At 41.9% G+C, this 21,540-nt stretch overlaps 1 protein-coding gene across 3 annotated transcripts in view; it reads right to left on the bottom strand.

Annotated features, from left to right (window-relative positions):
• Window positions 1–21,540, bottom strand: part of PDZD2 (PDZ domain containing 2) — a 486,763-nt gene that overhangs the window by 347,255 nt on the left and 117,968 nt on the right. The window contains exon 1 of one of the 3 annotated variants that reach the window (XM_078153227.1): window positions 10,879–10,964. The exons of the other annotated variants lie outside the window; for them this stretch is intronic. The gene's annotated coding sequence lies outside the window, so the exon portion shown is untranslated. Of the gene's footprint in view, window positions 1–10,878; window positions 10,965–21,540 lie in introns of those variants that run through there. 3 annotated transcript variants of the gene reach the window in all.

The raw sequence follows: 21,540 nt of genomic DNA, 5'->3' as shown, positions 1-21,540 counted from the left end.
CCCACTCCCACGCTCAGCCAGAAGGGATCTCTCCTTCCTCTGAATCCACAAGACAATGAGCTCCTTGAGGGTAGAGACTGTTTTTAACCTTTCTTTATATTCCCAGTGTTTGGTTCAGTACCTGGTAAATAGAAGGCACTTAATAAATGCTTGTGGCCTGACATACCTTTCTTTAAAAATGTATAGATCACAGAATTTTAGAGCTGGTGGGATCTTAGATACTGTTAATTGTCATGCCTTTTTTTTTTTGCTTTTTGGTGATGCAGTCAGGATTAAGTGACTTGCCCAAGGTCACACAGCTAATAAGTGTCAAGTGTCTGAGGCTAAATTTGAACTCAGATCCTCCTGACTCCAAGGCTCTATCCACTGTGCCACCTAGCTGCCCCTCACCATGCCTTTATAATACAAATAAGGAAGCTGAGAGATAAAAACGACTTGCCCAAAGTCACAGCACTAGTTCTATTTTTGAATTATTTTTATTTGTATACATGTGTAAGGAGAGAGTGGCTCCACCCTCTAGCTGGAACAAGGCCCAGACAGCACAAAGCAATTGACGATGCTGACTAGAGGACCGGAAGTGGCCTGACAGATGAAGGATGCACAGCCTCCCACTCTAACTCCTCATCCATAAGCTTGAAGGTAAACAAAAGGTACTTGGGAAAAACTCAGTAACAGCCAGAGGGCCATGCCTGTCCCCTAGCCCTGCTGACTGACAGGTTTGTGACCACAGCCTGTGGGGTATCTGAGCAGTACCCCTTTTCTTATCAGCAGCTGAGGCTGCCAGTGACAGACGGGCCTGATCCTGTGTTTCCGCTTGCCCCTGCATCCCTGACTGGCACCAAAGTCTCCAAGGCTCTCTCTAATCCAGTGGCGGGTTAATTGCCTGCATGCCATTTTGTTCTACAAGATGAGAGTTCATCCACACCAAGACACTGAACTTCCAGGTTCTGTTTCTCTCCCATTCCCATATTTCAATTGGAAGAATAAAGAGAAGATAAATGGACAGTCATGTGAGAGGAGCTCAGGACTAAATGGAATGAGCAGTCTATATTATATGCAGTGAATGTGTCTGCTTTTACTATGAATTTATTAATCTAATTAAATCGCTTAAATTATGGCCTCGAGTGAAGGTAAAAGCATGAAGTAACATAAAAGAATGAGAAAAGAAGGAGGTAAGGGACTCAATTAGGTGGGCACCAAGCCAAAGACTTTGGGACACTTTTCCTAGATAGAGTCATGAACATAACAGTGAAATAGCTGTGGCAATGTGCTGCTTGAATAGCAGCCATGTGCCCCTGGGGAGCTGACCGTTTCCTGGAACCACACAGCCACATTTAATATATGTCATCTCCCCTAGTATACTGTCTCCTCCTTTATGCTGGGGACTGCGTTCTCTTTACCTTTGTAAACCAGCTAGTACAGAGCCATGTCCATAGCAGATGCTCTGTAAAGGTTTGTGAAATGAGTAAATGTTTACAAGTGGTACATTTGTTATGGACAGTCCTTAGCTTTTTTTGGATAATTAAATTTTACCCTGACAGCTTGTCCTCTTGTATTCTCCATTTCCACTTTTTCCATCCTTCTTTTTGTATTTTGCTCTCTGGTAACCATAGGAATAGAGAAGCTGGGTCACAGGTGTCCTTGAGTGTTATTTCAGCTCTATGGAACCACTAATTCTTCAGACAAAAGACCCTGCATCAACCAACCAACTAATCAGCTGAAGGAAGACTGTGTGAAGGGTTTCTTCTGATCCTCTTATAATTAGCTGAACAAAAGGACTTGAGTGCACGTATAGGCCACAGATGATATGGGGAGTGGAGATTGCTAATCCTACCTTCATAAGAAAATAAAATAGATGGCTCCTCTTGTTGAAAGAGAAGACCAAAGAGACAAAAGTTGCTGTCCTTGAGAAGAAAGGGAGCATTCACAAGGTCATTTACAAGGAGTATTTACAAGGTCATCAATACTGCCAAGAGGCCAGCCTTTACTACCAGCCTGGGACCCCTAGAGAACAGGGAATGGGATTTAAAAGTTTTCCCTCTCTCTTTTCATCTCCCTTGCTAGTTTACTCTTTGACAAAAGGAAGAAACAGTTTATCACTGCTAATTACTAAAAAATAAACTTTGTCAGAGACAGAAGAGTAGGAGAGGGAACTGCTTTTGTTGACTTCTCACAGAAAGAACTCTCCCTACCTTTCTCCAGCAGCAAATCAGCAGGGAAAACAAAACTCAAAGCATCTGGGAGAAGTTGGAATCACTTTACTTAATCTGTTGATTCTGAACCTTTATACTGCCACTGCTGTGACACAAATTCCTACTTCTATACCTGAACATTATTGCTCTCTCTCCCTCTCCCCTTCTCCCCCCTCCCCCTTTCCCTCTCTCTCTCTATTTCTCTCTCTCTCTCTCTCTCTCTCTCTCTCTCTCTCTCTCTCTCTCTCTCTCTCTCTCTCTCTTTCTCTCTCTCCTCCCTTTCCCTTTCTCACCATCTCTCATTTCTGTCTCTCTCTCCCACCCCTCCTCTCCCTGTCTCTTTCCCTCTCTCAATGACATTAGCTCCCACACAGTATAATGACCACTTCCGTGTAGATGCTACCCAAATCTAACACTCTCAAGCTCATCTCTAATTGCCCACTGAACACCTTCACTAGGCTGGTCGTTCAGATTCAGTATAACGCAAAATGGACTTAGCTTCCCCACCAAAAGCTGTCTCTTCTCCCAAAACTCCTGTTTCTGTTCATGGCACCACCATCCTGCAAGTCACCTCCAAAGCATCCTTTACTCATTCCTCTCCCTTACCCCTCCACATCTGATCTGCTGCCAAGTCCTGTTGATTCTATCTCTAAAATATTTTCTCCTTTTTCACTCCCACTGCCCTGCCTTTATCCCATCCTCTTCCTTAGCCTGTTATAATAGCTTCCCAGATCAACTTCCTGCCTCTAGTCTCTGTTATCCTTCAACACCACAGGCCTGAGTAATAAATCACTCTACTCACACACTGAAAACCTCCACCAGTCAACCACCCAATAAACTATACTCTTTAGCCTACCATTCAAGACCCTCCACATATTGGCCCCTTCTTTTCTTCCTAGCTTTCTCTGATACCACTCCTCCCCATTCATGTATCCAAATACCATCTTCACTGGATTGTGGTCTCTATTTTCATCTTGCCCTTTTAGCACCATATACTTCTGCTCAAATCATCCCAATACCAGCACTAAATGGATTCTCACTGCCTTTCTCAATCTGCCTGCTGAAATAATTTGCTTCTTTTAAGGACCAATTTAAATCCTATCTCCTGGATGGGACTTTCTTTGATATCAATTAGAACTGAGCACTCCCTTCTCAAACTTCTCCTGACACTCCATAAAGACCTCCATTTTGAATTTATTGTCCAACATGTATTATAATCATTTGGATACATGTATCCTTTCCTCCAATTCCATCTTTGCATTTCAGCACTTGGTGCCTTGAACACTGTTGATGCTTAATAGATGCTCAAGGAAATCAATGAGATGCAGTTTCCTACATTCCTGGACTCTCAGTGGGGACAGCTGCCTGATGGTCTTGCAGCAAAAGGGTTTAGGGATGGGTTTAACACCTCAATGAATTCTGGGATCTGTTATCAGTCACACTGGACATAACACTCCCTGTTTCCCCTTAGTCTTCATCCCACTCACAGCTGCTAAGCCATCCTGGCTATTAAGATTTTGCCCCTTTGCCGGGTATGTATCTAGATTTCCTGCCCTTCTCTGCTCATACTGATTTCAAGAGCAGAGATTCTAAATGCTGCTGCCTGAGGAATGATCGGGAGGTCCCTCCGGCCTGCTGGGTTAGAGCCCGAACCCTTGTGCAATCCTCCCTCCCACCCCAGAAGGACAACGAAAACTAGAGGGGACAGGATATCATCAGATGTTCCCACAGCTTAGCCTCCTGCCAGGTAATTAAAACTATACCTTCAGCTGAGACTAGTGGCAAATGAGTTACTTTTTTCCAAATAACACAGACTTTACCTCTGGTGCATTGATGATTTCCCAGCTAGTTAGGGCCAAGACATTACTCAAGCTAACACAGTGGGAGCTGATTCTCCACAGCCAGTTCTACTGTATGGCCCTAGTAATCACAGCTCCCTCTCCCCCTCTCTTGGCAGATCCCAGTCAACTAGGAAAACATGGATCTGATTAGGAACCTCTACTTGGTCCAAACGGTTGCAGTTCCCCTCTCGTGGAGCAGACAGAAGCAAGGCTAAGTCTGCATCAGCTGCTTAGCAAGCCCAAGGGATGTGAGTGACAGCCGTGGAACTGAGCTGACTGGGCCAACAAGAAGGCATTGCAGGAAGAAAATTGTTTCTATTAAACCAAATCCATCCTCAGATGATTGCCTAGAGAATCGGTTCCAGGCCACCACAGTCCTTTCCTTGACCACATTACTCTGTCATTTGCAGCTACATTTTTCTATTATCACCACCTAATAAAAAGGGGTTTGTTTTGTCCCCCCCCAAACTCCCCAAGGACACAAAGAGCATCTGCAGCATAAAGGGCAAAGGAAAATGATCCAGCAGGTTGCTTTTATTATTTCACCTCCTGGGCACTGAGCCTTGAACCTGAACCCAGTAAGGATAACAATTTTGACGTACAAGAACAAGATTTGGTCTGAATGCCCTTGAAAACTGGAGACAAAGAAGGAGAGGGCTCTGAATGCACTGCAACTATCTCCAGCTATTTTTGTGTTGATTTGGGGTGTGGGGGACACCAGAGTTCTGATTCATGAGAACCCGATCTTCTCCCCCTTTGTCTCTATGTTCCTCATAGAGTGAAAGAATCCTAAATTGTTCCCTCCAGTTGGGGGGTCCCAAAACCGGGAACCAGGAGAACTTGCTTCTTGGGAATGAAAGACAGAGGTCAAGGGTTCTGTCCACACACAGCCTGCCCGGGGGGGGGGTGGGGGCGGGGGGAGGTAAACATATATCAGAGGGGAAAAAAGAGTGAAGCTGTCCTTTTCACTTGAATAAAAGAAAAATGACTTGTGAATCAACTGCTATAATGAGATCAACCAGCCCTAGTGAATAATTCAACAAACACTTCATGAGCATCTATTATAAGCTAGGAGGTGGGGTACAAAACTAAAATTAAATAGTCCTTGACCTCTAGATGCTTATCTTCCAGTAGGGTGATGATTTAACCCTAAGGGAAATAAGTAAATACAAAGTAAATTTGGGAGAGAGCTAGCACTAACGAGGAATGAGGAAATCCAGCTGTGGGAGGTGGCAGCCCAGCTGAGCCTTGGAGAAAGCTTGGAGGGATTCTAAATGGTGGAGATGAGGAGGGATGGATTCTGAGTAGAGGGACAGCCCGTGCAAAGAGACAGGAGAGATGGTGTGGTATGTTTGAGGAATAGCCAGAGACCAATCTGGCTGGAACTCTGTATTGCTTTTCAGCATTTTGGCTAAAGTCAAATGAGGAAGATAGATATCTCTCAGTCAACAAGCAATTGGACAGACAGTGCAAGACAGGGAATAATGTGAAATAAGTAAAAAGAGAAGAAAGCCAAATTGTAGAATGCTCTAAATGCCAAGGTGAATCAAAAAGTGTTTATTTTATACTCTGGGCAACACAAAGCCATCAAAGGTTTTTGAGTAGGGGAATAACAAAGTCACTTTGATTTAGGAATATTCAGGAAGATGGAGGTGGCATGGTATAATATAATAAGAGCATTAGGTCTCAAGTCAGAGGGCCTGGATTCAAATCCCAACTCTGACAATTAGCTACCTGAGTGACCATGGACAAGTCACTTTACCTCTTGAACCTCAGTTTCTTCATTTGTAAAATTCGAGGACTGGGATAGCCTCTGAGGTCCTTTACAACTCTAGATCTAAGATCTCATGACAGAGCAAATACAGTCAATATTGTTGACCACTTCTCTTGGTCTGCTTGCTGGCAGAATTGGTTACTTGCAAAGTTTCAATAAGCCTTCAAGATAAGTGCAATTTTGGCTGCCAACCCCACAAAAGATGCATATCACAGTTTCCATATGCAGCCATTCCCACACACTTTCCACCTCTCACTCCATCAGAGCCATAACAAGGAATTTCAGTTCCTGGGGCAACAGTGGAGTGGGGAAAGGGGGTGTCTAAAGCATAACTGCTTCTGTCAAGGTAAGTTGGAGGTCATGGGAATTGAGGAAGTAGAGGAATTGGGATGCCTGCTGTTCAAATGGAGCAGATACTGGTGTGGAAAAGAAAAAAGAAGCCTAAGATAGGAATTATTGGGGGAGAAAGGGGAGTCAAGCAAAATGGTCCCCATCCTGAAGCATCTTGGATAAAAGTTTGAGGGGGAGGGTATTAAATCCCTTACACTATCTCCTGAAAACTGTCTGGCCTCAGAAACTGCAATAAAAAGGATATCATCTGACCTTTAAAATTTTTTTTAAACAAGACACAGCAGGCTCCAAACGTGACCTACTTTTCCTGCTCTCCTCTACACACAAGAATTGACTAAAATTCTCGCTGACGTCCTTTTTTTGTCTTTCGGAGGAGAAGAATCTTCGTCAGCTGGCCAGGGCCTTTAAGCCATGTCAGGAGGACCAGCAAGATCAGATGTGATGAAGGCCAAATAGGCCTGACTGCATCAAGAATCAGACTGGACTTCTAGCCTCATCAGGGACTTTTAACTGAGCTCATGGAAAAAAACAATGAAAGCCCAATTCAGGCTCTTATGTTGTGCCAGCATTTAATTTAAAGGTTTTTAGCAGCAGCAACTGAAAACAAGATATTATTGATTAGTCATGCAAAACAAAAATTCCTTTTCCAAAGCTGAGGCCTGAAGGAAGGTCCCTTCCTGGGTCACAGCTCCTGCCCCAGAGCTCAATCAGCTTTAAAACCTTTCTGTGGCATTTAACAAATTCTGCATCTGACATTAAAAATTAATTAACTCCTTCCAACCCTGCAAAGAATCAAAACACAACAAAGCTTTAAGGTGTCGGGAGACACGGATTAAAAATATAAGAGACAAGCACCTCACTTAGGGAGAAACCAAGCACAATTTTTAAAAATTAGCAATGTACTGATTTTTTTCTATTTTTACCTCAGAGGCAATGCAGCTTAAGACTGCTAATCTGTGGGTGATTTTTTTTTCTTACATTGGTGCTCCAAATTATAATTCCTAATTGAAAAACATTACTTTCATAATTTGAAAAATGCCAGAGTGTCCCACAGCCCTGGCATCCTGATTCAGATCCATGGGTTGCTTGTTTATTTCCCACAAGATAAAACATGGCTTCTTACAGGTTTTCTGAACAAATCATGGCCTTGTGGCATTTCTTTCCAACAGTACTCCCTCCTTTCCAGGACTGTCCAGGACAGTTTGACTTTCATGTCAGACTTGGCCTTTCTCAAAGTATTGCTTTAACAACAGGGTTTGGATTGGGGCAGCTAGGTGGTGCAGTGGATAGAGCACCGGCCCTGAAGTCAGGAAGACCTGAATTCAAATCTGGCCTCAAACCAAACACTTGACACTTATTTAGCTGTGTGACCCTGGGCAACTCACTTAACCCCAACTGCCTAAAAAAATGAAAAAACAAAACAAACAAACAACAGGATTTGGAGATACTCAGGAAATTAAGACTTTTTTTTTTCCTGGTCTAAATCTGTGATTTCGCCGGTGTAGGTAGGGATTTCCCAGATATAAAATATCCTTCTACCAAAGTAGATCAGCAATTGTTCAGCAGTTTATAGTTTTAAAGAATTGCTTGGGGGCAGCTAGGTGGTGCAATGGATAGAGCACCAGCCCTGGAGTCAGGAGGACCTGAGTTCAAATTCGGCCTCAGACATTTAACACTCACTATCTGTGTGACCCTGGGCAAGTCACTTAACCCTGAATGCTTAGAAAAAAAGAATTGCTTGGAGAATCAAGAGAGTAAGTAACAAATTGCCCAGAGTCACATAAAGCAATGGTTGTCAGAGACAAGGCTGGAGCTCAGGTCTTCCAGACTTTGCAGCTGGCTCTGAATCCACAACACTCCAGAGCCCCAAGGCATAGGAATGACCAAGTGGATTTGATTTTCTGGAAATCAGGATCTGTTTTCCCAGTGTTAGGTCAACTTCATTGGGTGCAAAATGAATACTGCCTCCATTACACCAGAAGGCCCAGCCTGACCACTGCAAAGGCAGGTTCAATAAGGAAAAGCCTGATCTGACAATGACTGGGTAAGTTCCATTCCAACCGGCTAGGTACCCACCCTCAGAACCTCCCCTAGAGCATTTGTGAATGTGTTTGATGCTATTTGTCCTGGGTGCAGGGGGAAAAAACACAAATTTTTGTTATGTTATTGTTCAGTTGTTTCAATTGTGTCTGACGCTTCATGACCCATTTTGGGTTTTCTTGACAAAGAAAGTGGAGTGGTTTGCCATTTCCTTATGGAAAAGTTCTGGCTGTTAACTATCTACAATTTCAAAGACAAGACCCTTTTAGACATGTGGGATCAATAGATCATAGATTTAGAGCAAGAAGTCACCTCAGAGGCTATCTGTTCAATCCCTTCATTTCACAAGTGAAAAAAAATGAGGCTCAGAGAGGTAGTGGCTTGCCCACACTGGGCATTGCACCCAAAGAGTTAGGGCCAGAGTTAGAACCTAGGGACAGGATCTGGTGCTGTACTATACTGTCTCCCAGTTCAGTACAATTATGCAATTCTACAATATCTATCCATAAGCCAAATATAAATTATAATTATGATTACATAGAATACATATGTTAATATACTATGTGGTCACTATACCTTTATGTCTATAGTAGTGTGAATAAAAATTATAGAAGATAAAACCACTGGAAAATTTTTAGCATCTGCCATTTTGTTTCAAGATGGCCAACTGACCTACACAACTAACTTAAGGCTTACCTCAGTACTTTTTAGTAATTTACCAAATATGATCAAAATTGATCATTTTTATAAAAAAGTTGTCATGAAACAAATAAACAAATAGCAAAAACTGGGTGATTGGAAGGAGAGACCACTTTGTCTCTCCTTCCAATCACCCAGTTTTTGCTATTCAAACAAGAGATAGAAAAGAATTAGGGGAGAGGGAGGCAGAGGAAGTATACTTATTTCAGAAGCGTTAAAAATGTACCCAACAAATATAAGGTAGGCAGAATCGTCATCAGAGCATTCTGAACATGGAGCTGTCATCCAGAGGGGCTCTTTCAAAGCTTCAGTCCATCTGGGCTTTCCCTTCTCCCTCATTGGCTCTTTTCCAGTGCCTTTTGCAAGGGGCAGGGCCAGTTAGACAAGATCCCACCAAGTGAGATTGTAGAAGGATCTGCATAGCCCTGGAGTCAGAGGGCTGCTGTCAGCAAATTCTCTAGCATCCAGCGCAGTCTCACTGATGTCTCCAAGCCTGAGGGAAGGGCTCCTACTACCTCCTAGAATACTAACCACATTTGTGCTTGGGCTTCAAGTCTCTTTTGCATGTCTACTGTCCTCAAAAGGAACAGTTTCTCTATTCTTGTTTTTTAGAGAGAGGAAAGGAAGAAAGGATGAGGAGAAAAAGAGAGACAGTGCTAATGAAAACCAGGTCAGCTTTTGTGCTCTGTTTTAACCCAGATTATAATCTCCAAAATTATTTTAAAGAACCTAGGAGGACTTTGGATGAAAACTTGGAGAGGCTTGTATGAACTGATGATAATCAGAAGTCAACAGAACCAAGATAACGGTATGCACATTGACCACAATCAGGTAAACAAAAACAATGCTAAAAGGCATCTAAATACAGAATAACTGCACCAGTACAACTTTTTTCTTAAAGGAAAAAAACCACAATAGGAAAAACAGAGACCCTCTTCACACTTAGCTGGGATGACCCTCAGACAACAGTCCATCTTCTGAGACATCTAGGTGGCAGTGAACTTCTGGAGAAAGACCTACATTCAAATTCTGCTCCAGACATTTCCCAGCTGTGTGACCTTGAGTGAGTCACTTAACCAACCTCAGCCTCAGTTTCCTCACCTGTAAAATGAGGACAAATAATAGCACCTACCTCACAAGTTTGCTGTTGAGGAACAAATGAGAATACATGTAAAGCACTCTATAAGTGCTATATAAATATGATGATTAATGATGACTGATGGTGATTATCCTGGCTGACACTTGAAGCCTTTCCAGATTAACAGAACTTGCCAGGGCATAGCCTTCAAGTACCCAGGGTCACCTTCATGTCAGGAGGAGCCCCTGGAAGATGACTTCAGTGGTAACTCCCAGTCTCAGGGTTTGAAGAATAGCAATGAAAAAGTGTTAAGAGATCTGATGGGAGGAACCACTGATGCACTGGGAGAGAGGAAGAACCGGCCAACATGTCAGAGTACTCAATTCTATAAAGAGCTTAGTCATTTCAGGGCTTAGCAAAGGGAATACTTACTGAAGCCCAAGAATCAGACCAGTCTCAGATGTGGTAGTGGCACAGTAGGCTTTGACCCAGATTCAAAGCAGACTTAATGCTTGCTGCTAAGTAGAAAGAAGAAGGCAATGAAAAGCAACCCAGCCTCTGGGGGAAGGGAGCAGCCCTCCACTGACTGATGCCAACGCAGAGCTAACATTTGCCCAAAGGCCCTGGACCCTCCTCCTCACAAAGGTCCTTTGTGACCAAACAAAGCCTCACAGGAGGAAGAAAAAGCAGCAAATGGAGAGAGCAAAGGAACACAGGAGAGCAAGAGAACAAGGTGGCAGGAGGGAATTTATAGCAATAGAGGATCCTAAAATTAAAAAAATGGATAATCCTGAAGAAGGAAAAGAGGGGTCCTTCAGGCAGTTCCATTGTCTGGATTCTCTTTCATACAAGCAAGTTATCTTATCAACGAGACTTAACAAAAAAAAAAATCACCTTGCCCACCTTTCAAAAAACAGCAGACGCCAGGCCGAGCAGACATTGCAACTGAAAGTTGTAACCATCTGTCCCTTAGGAAGGAAAGTGCCCTGGAAGGTGCCAAACAAATGAACCGTTAGAGTCCTCTATAGCCTTACCTTTTCTTTCCCAGATCCCCAACCTTCTTTAAAAAGAGGAACAGTGAATCCCAGATGTGATCATATAACTTAAATTTCATTCATTCATTTAACAAGAATCTATTAGGTGCCTGCCTCTTTCAGGGTCTGTGCTTGGTATTGGTGGTACAAAGACAAAAACAATACAGTTTCTGCCCTCAAGGTGCTTACATTTGAGGGGAGAAGGGGGAGCATAGGAATACATGTATAAGAATTACATATATACAGATAAGTAAATTTAAAATACTCATGCTAAGTAAATATAAGATAATAGGAGGCAGCTTGGTATAGTGAATGGAGAACTAGCCTCAGAGCCAAGACCTGGGTTCTAATCCTTCCCTCCTCTGATACTTCCTGAGGGACCCTGGATAAGTCATAATGCCACAGTGTCTGGGTTCCTTACGATTCTTTGGTACAAAGAAAATGCTGACCTACATTAGTAGAGGGAATGTCCTCACCAAGGAGCATCTTATTCCAATGAAATCATAGGTTTAGTCCCTTTTCCTATTCCTAAATACAAGGGAATGGGGAGGGGGAGTAATGAAGCCACTAGTGACTGGGAGAAGGATTGGACTTATATAAAAAGTGGCACATGAACTAAACCTTGGGAAAGCAAGGAATTCTAAGAGTGAAGGGAGTATATTCAAAGCAAAGCCTGTGAAAGGATAAGAAATGGAATATCAGTGAACAGGCAGTTTTTGGATGAAGAAATTAAAGCTGTCTACAATCATATGAAAAAAAGCTCTAAATCACTATTGATTAGTGAAATGCAAATTAAAACAACTCTGAGGTACACATCATACCTATCAGATTGGCCAACAAGACAAAACAGGAAAATGGAAAAGATGTGGGAAAATTAGAACACTAATGCATTGTTGGTGAAGTTGTGAACTGATCCAACTACTCTGGAGAACAATTTGGAATAATGCCCAAAGGGCAACCAAATTGTGCATACTCTTTGATCCAGCAATATCACTTCTAGGTCTGTATCCCAAAGACATCACAAAAATGGGAAAAGGACCCACACGTGCAAAAATATTCATAGCAGCTCTTCTTGTGTTAGCAAAGAACTAGAAATCGAGGCGATGTCCATCAATTGGGGAATGGCTGAACAAATTGTAGTATTGAATGTAATGGAATACTATTGTTCCATAAGAAATGATGAGCAGGTAAATTTCAGAAAAACCTGGAAAGACTTACATGAACTGATGCTGAGTGAAGTGAGCAGAACCAGGAGAACATTGTACACAGTAATAGCCACATTGTGAAATGACCAACTTTGACAGACTTAGCTCCTGTCAGCAATGCAAGGATCTAAGACATCTCCAAAAGACTCATGATGGAAAATGCTATCCACACCCAGAGAAAAAACCATGGAGTCTGAATGCAGATGGAAGCATAACATTTTCTCTCTCTCTCATTTTTTTTTCTTTCTCATGGTTTTTCCCTTTTGTTCTGATTCTTCTTTCTCAACATGACTAATGTGGAAATGTGTTTAAGATGACTGTATGTGTATCGCCTATATCAGATTACATGCTGTCTTGGGGAGGGGCGGCAGGAAGGGAGAAAATTTTAAACTCAAAATCTTATAAAAGTGAATGTTGAAAACTAAAACTAAATAAAATAAAAGAAATGGAATATCGGGCAGGAGATGGAATGTTAGGAATGGAAAGCTGCAAGCAGCCCATCTAGTTCAAATACAGAGGATATTATTTGAAAGGAGAGAACATGACCCTGTTCCTCAAGGTTTATTTCCAGTGTGGAGGGTCTAAAAGGCTGGGACGGATCAAACAAAGAAGAGCAAAGACACCCTGAATAGTAAGGAAGAAGTTCTCAGAGCCTTCCTGGGTCCAGAAAACCATCATCTTGAACTACCCAGATCATTTTCTCATCTTAGGAAAAGGAAAGCTAATTGTTTTTCAACTTTCTTCTCTCCTCAAGGCGTCCTGCACTCTTCGTTGTGAGGCCCAGATGAGATAAGGTATATAAAGCATTTCGCAAACTTGATAGGATGACTTGTCAGTTTTTATTGCTGTTATTGTTCTTACAACCATTACGATGAATATCAAAAAGAATTTCCTCAGAGTTTTGCCCTTAGGAAGAAAGGCAGATATGTTCTCGCCCCAGTACAGCTTGTTGACATTTTCTCTTCTGTAATGGGTGAGTTTTTTGTTGGATTTTTTTTGTTTTGTTTTAGTCCTAGAAAAAAAAAACACATGGCCTCCTAATAATAGAGGTCATGGCCTACAGTGGATATGGGGTGGTATGCTTGACCCTGGCTGGGAGTAAATATTCCCTTCAGGAAGGAGCTCAGCTTTCTCTGACAGTCTGATAGAGGAATATTCTGACAAGAGTGGAATACTGGCTGAAGGGACTCTGGGTCAACAGGCTAAAGCTTTTAAGGACTCCACCCAACACTAAGATCCAACATCCATCCAGGAACCTCCAGTCCCAAAGGACCCAGACAGCAATTACTGCCCTAGCAAGCCAACAGTCTTTGTTCTGAAGAAAAGAACGTTGCCTATTTCTAATAATTCCTTGAGCATCAAAAAAAAAAGTCACATTCCTAATTTCCCGCTCCACTGAGCACCAGTGATTTCAAGCCCAATTATTGTTTCCTCTGCACTAAAATGGAGAAAGCGGGAGGGGTAGTGGGGACAGAGAGGAGAGAAGGTTGGAAATTCCAGTAAATGTCAGGCCAAGCTTGGATGGATATGAGTGAAAAAAACACAGGAGTCAGGGGCCTGAGCCCCCTTCCCTATTCAAGACTTCATTTTAAGTCTCCTTGCTCCTGAGACTCAGGGTATTGTTTCATCCTAACGTGTTTAGATTTACATGCAGGTGACTTCACAAGCACCATACTTCTTTTCTGTAGAAGACGCTGAGGTCATCTAAGTTGATAGGCAGCAATCTTGGGTACAGAAGCATCACTAAAGGAAAGAAAAAGTCTAGTCTCGCTCAAAAAATACACATATCCCTTTTTCAGATCTGGCTTCTCAACAAGGGGGAAAGGCAAGCCTGGCAGCCAGACTAATCAAGAGACAAGAATGCAGGAACATATCTTCTAATCTGCAGAACATCACATAACAAAGCAGGTTAACAGATGGTAGATCTTTGGTGACAGTCTCTCTCTCATTGGCATAGCAGTTCAGATTAACCCAATCTTTAACACATTATCATAGAACCCTAGGTTGGGAGCTTGAAGGGACTTTGGAAGTGATGGAGTTCAAACCCTTTATTTTATAGGGGAAGGAGTTGAGGACCAGAGTGATTAAGCAACTTGTCCAAGAACACACAATTATAAGATAATAGGATCCTAGCCAGCAGTCCAATCTTCTTATTTTACAGATGAGGAAAGTGAGGAACAGTGAGGTTTAGTGACTTGCCCAGGATCAGACAATTAGTAAGTGGAGGAGGGAAAGGGAAGGGAAAAGGAAGGGAAAGGGAAGGGAAAGGGGAAGGGGAGGGAAGGGAAGGGAAGGGAAGGGAAGGGAAGGGAAGGGAAGGGAAGGGAAGGGAAGGGAAGGGAAGGGAAGGGAAGGGAAGGGAAGGGAAGGGAAGGGAAGGGAAGGGAAGGGAAGGGAAGGGAAAGGGGAAGGGAAAGGGAAAGAGGAAAGGGGAAAGGAAAGAGGAAAGGGGAAAGGAAAGGGAAGGGAAGGGAAGGAAAGGAAAAGGAAGGGTTTATTTAGCACCTACTATGTGCCCAGCACTGTGCTAAACTCTTTACAAACATCTCATTTGAAGCTCACAATTTCAGGAGATAGGTGTTATTATTATCCCCATTTTACAGTTCAGGAAACTGAAGCAGACCAAAATTTAGTGACTTGCTAGTAAGCATCTGAAGCTGGATTTTTAACTCAGGTGTTCCTGACTCCAAGCCCACAGTTCTCTCCACTGTACACCTTAGCTGCCTCCAAGGCAGGAATCAAACTCAAGTCTTCTAGTGTCAATCCAGTCAGGACTCTCTCTAGTACACCACGCTGCCTCATGAGAATGCATGCATTAATCAAGCATACTGTAAGTATCTGCTTTTGAGAATTTTTTTTAAAAGAGTTTCCCAGTCACGTGACAGGCATTGAGAAGCATTGGCTTATTACTAATGCATCAAAGTGCTCCCTCTCAACTGCCTAACATTGCACGCTCATCTGTTTGTTCCACAGTTGAACATCACTAAAGAATATCAAGCTATTCTCAAGGAAGAAAATCGAGGACACAGAGGGAGGAAAGTGTACAGATATGATTTGGAGAAAGATTCTTGGAAGCAGAAACAGGGATATTGTCATCAGGACACACTATATACTATCTAGAAAGATAGAGGAGTCAATCAGCAAGGATTTATTAAGTGCCCTGGCACTGGAAGTCAAGAAGGTTCAGTTCCCATCTTAGGCCCTTATTAGCTGTGTGATTCTGGGCAAGTCATTTAACCTCTCAAAGCCTCAGTTTCCTTATCTTCAAAATGGAGATAATACAAAGTAAAAAATTAAACGGCCCCTGCTCTGAAAGATCTTACATTCATCATGATCCTAACCCTTCCTTTCCCAGAACCCTACTCTTTTTACCTTCTTTTGTGAATTATCTTCTTCCATTAGATTATAAGCTCCTTAAGGGCAGGGACTGTCTTTTCATATTTATATCCCCAGCACTTAGCACAGTTTCTGTGACATAGTAGGCTCTTAATAAATGTTTACTGACTGAAGAGAGACAACATGTAGATATGTAAGTACACATAAAATATAGGGCTAAAGAATGGACAGGTGATTTTATTAGTTCACAGAATTTCCAGGTGAGGAAACTCCATCTACCAAAGCAGGTGGATACCTTCTCTGTAACTTATAGTCTTAGAGGGTTGTTTGGGGCACTAGGGAGATAAATGACTTACTCCAGATCATGTAAACAGGTTTTGTCAGGGGTGAACTTTGAACCAAAGTCTTATTGGCTTTGAGGCTCTGCTCTCTATCCAATATACATCCTGCCTTTCTATATAAAATACAATACATATTTGCATGTGATATTTAAAAAATAAATGCAAGGTAGATTTTTGGTAGAAATCAAGCTGAAGAAAATAAGAAATTCAGAAAACCTATATTAGCCTTGTATAGGGGCATGACATTAATAATAATAATAACTCACATGTTATAGTGCTTTAAGATTTACAAAGCACTTTGTGTGTTACCTCATCTGATCCCTACAACAACCTCCTGAGAAAGGTGCTATTATTATCTCCATTTTGCAGGTGAGGAAACTGAGGCTTTGAGAAGTTAAATGACTTGCCTAGAATCACATAGCTAATAAGGACCTAAGACGGGAAGTGAACCTTCTGAACTCCCAGTCCATCACTCTATTAACTGAGCCACAATTATCTGGATATTTGCTAGAATTCTCATTCTGTCAAAAGCAGAACAGCTAAAAATTTCTTCTCTTGCCTTAATAATAATAATTCCCTCCTTCAAAAGGTCAAAGGATCACTAAATCGAGCTGGTCTGTCAATACCTGATCCTCAGCAAAGAGAAGGAACAGGCTATTAAGGCAGAAGTTTGGGGAGTCTTGGATGGAAAGCAGTTTTCAAAGGGTTCAAAGAAGGGTGGGGGGGAGAAGGAGAGAGAGAGAGATTGAGAGAGAGAGAGAGATTGAGAGAGAGAGAGAGAGAGAGAGAGAGAGAGAGAGAGAGAGAGAGAGAGAGAGAGAGAGAGCATTCCCTGAACGAAAATTCTACATGAAAGGTAAGAGGTGAACCTTGGAAGGGTGGGAAGGAAGCTCTCAAGAATGAAATTCTGGGGGCAGCTAGGTAGATAGAGCACCGGCCCTGGATTCAGGAGGGCCTGAGTTCAAATCCCGCCTCAGACACATAATACTTACTAGCTGTATGGCCCTGGGCAACTCACTTAATCCCATTGCCTAGCCAAATAAATAAATAAACAAACATAAATAAATAGATAAAAAGATAAATAAACAAATAAGTAAATAAGTGAATAAATAAGTAAATGAATAAATGAATGAATAAGTAAATAAATAAATAATTGAATGAATGAATGAATAAGTAAATAAATAAATGAATGAACAAATGGAATGAATGAATGAATGTATGAATGAATGAATGAATAAGTGCCTGGGATAAAAATAAAATATACCAAAAAAAGAATGAAATTCTGATGATCGCCTATTGTCAGCAATACAATGATCCAAGACAACTCTTAAGGACTTATGATGAAAAATGCTATCCAACCCCAAAGGAAGAACTGATGGTGTCTGACTTTCCTTATTTTTCTTGAGTCTTTTTGTCTGTGTTTTCTTTCACAACATGACTTATGAAAATGTCTTGCATGACTACACATGTATAACCTATGTTAAACTGTTTCCCTTCTCAATGAGGTGGGGTGGGGAGGGAGAAGGAGAGAATTTGGAACTCAAAGTTTTAAAAACTAATGTTAAAAATTGTTTTTACGGGGCAGCTAGGTGACACAGTGGATAGAGCACCGGCCCTGAAGTCAGGAGGACCTGAGTTCAAATGCAGCCTCAGACCAAACACTTGACACTTGCTAGCTGTGTGACCCTGGGCAAGTCACTTAACCCCAACTGCCTAAAAACAAACAAAAAAAATTGTTTTTACATGTGACTGGGGGAAATAAAGCATTAAATAAAAATATATACAAAGTAAAATAAATTCTGAAGATGCATAAAGAAAAGGTGAGGGATAGTTGTCTAAAGAGACCAGTGTGCATACACAAGGGAACTCATCAACTAACTCAGAATTTTAAAAGAATGTTTTAAACAGAAAACAGAAGCAAGATAGGTAATGGAGGATAAATACACAAACAGGGTATAACCCTGCAAAAATAGTGTCAGGAGTTCTAAAGTATGTAAAGAGCTATGGCTAGAAGGGAAAGTTAAAGACAGTGAAAAGGTTAATCCACAATCCAGCCAAAAACGGCATATTCAACTTCATTTCCTACTATTCCTACCTCCAACAGGCTGGTCTCTACTCTTTTTAAACACTGTACAATAACTTTGACTCAGATGACTTTTATGTAGCACTTCATTGCATATAAAGGACATAAGATCTGAAGGTTCTCATCTTGTAGTGTGTCCTACCTCACTATGACTTTACTTACAGACTTTTTGATTAAAACCACACCACTTTATCTGTGTGTCATGCGCTAGGATCCACTTACATTAAAATTGTGTACATGTCTTATCTCCACTACTAAATTGTAAGCTCTTGAGAACAGGGCTGTGGATGTCTCTCTCTCTTTTTTTTTTTTAGTATCTCCCTTAGCAACTGGTAAAATGCCTTGCACATAGTAGGTGATATTTAAGTGTTTCCTTTGTGATTAATTTCTGCCTCTATGATGGCAGCTTGGTGTAGTGGCTAGGCTTCTGGACAAGTCAACAAGACCTGGGTTTGAATCTAATCCTTGACAATGGGCTAAATGTTTGATCGTGGACAAATCAATTCACCTCTCTCACATGAAGTTTCCTCATTTATAAGATGAGGTTGCCAATGCTTGTTGGGATAGTGCGTACAAAGTGTTTTACAAATTTCTAAATATCAAATGTCAATTTATTTGTTCAGGCTGGTTTCCCCTCCTGCACTGCCTTCCCTATTCTATTCTACCTATCTAAATCCTAACAGTCCTTCAAGGCTGGGTTGAATACCACCTCATCCATGAAGCCTTCTTGCTCACTCTAGCTAATACTGACTCCCTCCTTTCTAAGCCATCCCTAGCATTGACTAGCTGAAGGTCACACTTTGTCACTGGAAATTCAAATTTGCGCATAATTACATGCTGTTTTGTATTGCTTTCTCCCACTAGACTGACCTCCCTAACAAAATTGTAAGCTCTTAAAGAGCAGGGGTTGGGTTTCAGGAGTCACCATATCCCTCATGAAGTGAATTGAATTATAGCAAAGCTACATGAGAAGAGTACTAGCGTATAGCATAGTAAGAATTATCAGCCCAAAGGCACCCTCTACCACAATCACAAGCTCCACCGTCCCAGACGCTTGCCTGTTTTCCCCTTGATTGCCCCTTAACCAATGAGTTTCTTGGATGTACCTTTGCATGAGACCAATCTCCAATCTAAGGGGTCAAAGAATGAGGCTAAACGAAAGCTTTGCCCAGAATGCATTGAAAGCTCATTCCTTCCCTTTTTCCGTTTGGAAGCCTCCCTCCCCACTTTCAGCAGCCGCCCCAAATAGCAGTATTTGTGCAATAACAGCTGTTAAAACTCATTCCCTTTGAAATCCGCTGTGGTTATGAGCAGGGTGGTCACAATACACTTTGATTCTGTAGCAACTAGTTCATGCTGTTCTCTGACAAACCAGGAATAACAACAATGGAAATGATACAGTAAGAAGGTGGGAGAGTAGGTGGTAACAGCATACATAGAGAGAAAATAATGGCTGATAATTATAAGTGCTGGTTTGGGGGCTCACAGCTTCTGGGTTGTCAGCAGCATACTAATGGAGTTTCCAACAGGGGATTCTAGAAGACACTGGAGGCAGATGTGACGGCACTGAGAAACGTGAGAACATGAAAGTGAGGAGGTGGGAGAAAAGGAGGAGAGGGAAGAGGAGGAGGGAGAGGGAAGAGGAGAAGAGGGAGGAAAGAGGAGGGAGTTTAAAAAAAAAGAAATGAAGAAACACCTAGAACAGGCTGTACAGAGGGAGTAGTAGGAGAAAGGTAGGTGTTTAGACTTTGTCAAAGGGAATAACATTTGCATGAAGCTGCGTGACGCAGAAAAAAGGGCACTATCTCTGGAATCAGAGGCTGTGGCTTCCAAACCCAACTCCAACATTTATTCCCTATGTGACTTGGGGTAAGTTTATTTACCTCTCTGGGCTTCTATAAAATGAAGACATTGGATTTCCAGCTCTAGAGCTATGATTCTTCTGGTGCAGTGGATAGAATGCCAGGCCTGGAGTCAGGAAAACTCATCTTCCTAAATTCAAATCCAGCCACAGACACTCACTCGCTATGTGACCCTGGACAAGTCACTTAACCCTCTATTTCCGTTTCAGACATGACTGAAAAATGACATAACTTCTACTCTTTGGATTGAAATACGCACATTTAAACTACTGATAACTCACCTTCATATACCTATTTTTGTTGTTCAGTCATTCTTCATTTAGGTCCAACTCTCGATGACCCTATTTTAGGGTTTTCTTGGCAAAGATACCAGAGTGGTTTGCCATTTCCTTCTCTAGCTTATTTAACAGATGAGGAAACTGAGGCAAACAGGGTTAAGTGACTTGCCCAGGGTCATAGCTAGTAAGTGTCTGAAGCCAGATTTGAACTCAGGAAGGGTCTTCTTGACCCCAGGCCTGGCGCTCTATCCACTGTATCACTTAGCTGCCTTCTATAGTCTTATTAGACGGCTCTATTTTGGTTTGTCCAGACCTATGATTTCACTGATAAAGGCAACTTCCAGTGAGAAAACTTCCTTGACCAAAGCAGATTGGCACCTGCTCTTTAACTCCTAGTCTCAAAAAGTTGCCTGGGATGCTGAGAGGTTCAGTGTGCTAAAGGTACTTGTGATAACCCAGTCAATGTGTGCTGCAATGCCTACTATTTGTAGAGTAGTGTGGAGTCAGGTGGAGGGAATGAGTCACAGCAGAGGAGGACCAGGTGAGGGAGTCTGTGTTACTCATCTCCTGGCAAAGTTTTTGTAAAAGCTTCTGAACAGAAAAAAAAAATTTAGCCTTTTCTAAACTATAAGAGCAAATTCGGAGACTTGGGCAGCTAGATGGCTCAGTGGATAGAGCACTGGGCTGAGAGCCAAGAAGACTTGTCTTCCCGAGTTCAAATCTGGCCTCAGATACTTACCAGCTGTGTGAACCTGGGCAAGTCAAGTAGCCCTCTTTGCCTCAGTTTCCTCATCTGTCAAATGAGCTGGAAAAGGAAATTACAACCTGCAAGTTAAAACTGTGGTATCCTTGCCATGAAAACCCTAAATGGGGTCATGAAGAGTCAGACGTGTCTTAAAATGACTGAACAACAAAAAAGTGCAGACTTAGTCAAAAGAGATAAAAAACTCACTTTCTCCCTCTCTCTCCTTCATCCTCAAAGTCATCCTAAGTAGCATGTCTTCTATTTTATTTTTATTCCAGCTAAAAAATAACTGGAAATAAACAGATTCCTTGTGGCATGATGACTCAAAGTGCTGATAAATACAGATCCAGCTGTTGACCTGAGCTTACGATAATGAGGCACAATTTCCTAATGCTTTTAATGACCATCATGCCCAAATGTCATTAAGGAGGAAGACAGGCAGGACTGACCACAGATCCATTCAGAGGCAAAGGCAGCTGCGTATGTTATGTCAGAATCAGAGCACCTAGAGACCATTGTGGGCCATGGAGATCATGTGATGCAATGGTTCACCAGCTTTTGGCCTCAGGACACCTTTTCATTCTTAAAAAGTTACTTAGTGACTTACATGGAAATGTGTTTTGCATGGTTACACATGTATAACCTATGTCAAATTACTTGCCTTCTCAATGGTGGGGGGAA

This window comes from Phascolarctos cinereus, unplaced genomic scaffold, assembly GCF_003287225.1.
Source record: "Phascolarctos cinereus isolate Bilbo 61053 unplaced genomic scaffold, phaCin_HiC Scaffold_4;HRSCAF=312, whole genome shotgun sequence".
In the NCBI taxonomy this organism is placed as follows: domain Eukaryota; kingdom Metazoa; phylum Chordata; class Mammalia; order Diprotodontia; family Phascolarctidae; genus Phascolarctos; species Phascolarctos cinereus.
Note: the sequence above shows the minus strand (reverse complement) of the source record. Positions and strands in the feature narration are given on the sequence as shown.